Genomic DNA, 2,498 nt, shown 5'->3' on the forward strand with positions numbered 1-2,498 from the left:
AGTCAGACCCCAACAAGGTTTCTCCTACCTGGTGTTGCGGGTCTCAATAGATGGAGACTGAGTTCCATTCAGAAGCAACTGGAAGAAGAAAGCATTCTTTCATGGGAGAATGGAGAGGTGTGAGTTCATGCTCTAACAGGGGTCCCCAACCCTGGGGATCTAATGCCTGATGATCTGAGGTGGAGCTGATATAATAATAATAGAAATAAAGTGCACAATAAATGTAACACACTTAAATCATACTGAAACCACCTCCTACCCCCATGGAAAAGTGTTCTTCCATGGAACTGGTCCCTGGCGCCAAAAAGTTTGGGGACTGCTGCTCTAGGGCACTGGCTGTCCCCAGCAGGCTGTGGTGGGGGCGACTGCTTTATATGGGTCTCTCAGCGGGGTCCTTACAGGGCAGGTGCAGTACTGCTTACCTTCCAGATCACAGCGCTGGTTGTCCCGCTGCCACACACGTCCCCAGCCGCCATCTTGAGAAGCAGTGCCTATGCGGGTGCGCTGAGCTGAAGCATCCAGAGCAGCGGCCCTGGGCTGGGAGCTCTAATCCAACGTGTAAGGAGCAAGGCCTCTGAACACGAACCCCTACAAGCAAATGAAACCTGACCAAGCACAAAACAAGAGGTTAGACCTTATCATCTAGACTCCAACTTATGTTTCCCGGGAAACATTAACGAGCTTTGGGCTGGTGTCAAAATTCCTTCTCTGCCTTTTGTCCTGATTATTATTCTTGAGGGGCACTGAGGGCTCAGGTCCACATTCTGTAACTCCTCACTGCTGAGTGTGGACATTGTTATAACCCCAGGGAGAGGAGCAGAGCATCTCCCCAGGTGCATTTAGACATGTTTGAGTGTCCCCAGGTCTGAACCCTGATAGTTTCTCTCCCTGAGTGATTAGAAGTTTTATAGATTCTAACCTTTTGGTTAGAATAGTGGATAGTTCTGACAAAATGTGGTCCACTGGAGAAGGGAATGGCAAACCACTTCAGCATTCCTGCCTTGAGAACCCCATGAACAGTATGAAAAGGCAGAAGATAGGACACTGAAAGATTAATTCCCCAGGTCAATAATGCCCAATATGCTACTGGAGAAGAATGGAGAAATAACTCCAGAAAGAATGAAGAGATGGAACCAAAGCAAAAACAACACCCAGTTGTGGATGGGACTGGTGATGAAAGCAAGGTCAGATGCTGTAGGGAGCAATATTTCATAGGAACCTGGAATGGTAGGTCCATGAATCAAGGGAAAATGGAAGTGGTCAAACAAAAGATGGCAAGAGTGAACATTGACATTCTAGGAATGAGCGAACTAAAATGGACTGGAATGGGTGAATTTAACTCAGATGACCATTATATCTACTACTGTGGGCAAGAATCCCTTAGAAGAAATGGAGCAGCCATCATAGTCAACAAAAGGGTCTGAAATGCAGTACTTGGATGCAATCTCAAAAATGACAGAATGATCTCTGTTCATTTCCAAGGCAAACCATTCAGTATCACAGTTATCCAAGTCTATGCCCCAACCAGTAATGCTGAAGAAGCTGAAGTTGAACCATTCTATGAAGACCTACAAGACCTTCTAGAATTAACACCCCCAAAAGATGTCCTTTTGATTATGGGGGACTGGAATGCAAAAGTAGGAAGTCAAGAAACACCTGGAATAACAGGCAAATTTGGCCTTGGAGTACAGAATGAAGCAGGGCAAAGGCTAACAGAGTTCTGTCTAGAGAATGCACTGGTCATAGCAAACACCCTCTTCCAACAATACAAGAGAAGACTCTACACATGGACATCACCAGATGGCCAACACCAAAATCAGACTGATTATATTCTTTGCAGCCAAAGATGGAGAAGCTCTATACAGTCAGTAAAAACAAGACCGGGAGCTGACTGTGGCTCAGACCATTAGCTCCTTATTGCCAAATTCAGACTTAAATTGAAAAAAATGGGGAAAAGCACTAGACCATTCAGGCATGACCTAAATCAAATCCCTTATGATTATACAGTGGAAGTGAGAAATAGATTTAAGGGACTAGATCTGATAGATAGAGTGCCTGATGACCTATGGACAGAGGTTCATGACATTGTACAGGAGACAGGGATCAATACCATCCCCAAGAAAAAGAAATGCAAAAAAGCAAAATGGCTATCTGTGGAGGCCTTACAAATAGCTGTGAAAAGAAGAGAAGCGAAAAGCAAAGGAGAAAAGGACAGATATACACATTTGAATGCAGAATTGCAACGAATAGCAAGGAGAGATAAGAACGCCTTCCTCAGTGATCAGTGCAAAGAAATAGAGGAAAACAATAGAATGGGAAAGACTAGAGATCTCTTCAAGAAAATCAGAGATACCAAGGGAACATTTCATGCAAAGATGGGCTCAATAAAGGACAGAAATGGTATGGACCTAACAGAAGCAGAAGATATTAAGAAGAGGTGGCAAGAATACACAGAAGAACTGTACAAAAAAGATCTTCACGACCCAGATAATCACTGT

Source organism: Bison bison, unplaced genomic scaffold (genome assembly GCF_000754665.1).
Source record: "Bison bison bison isolate TAMUID 2011002044 unplaced genomic scaffold, Bison_UMD1.0 scf7180017864471, whole genome shotgun sequence".
NCBI lineage: Eukaryota > Metazoa > Chordata > Mammalia > Artiodactyla > Bovidae > Bison > Bison bison.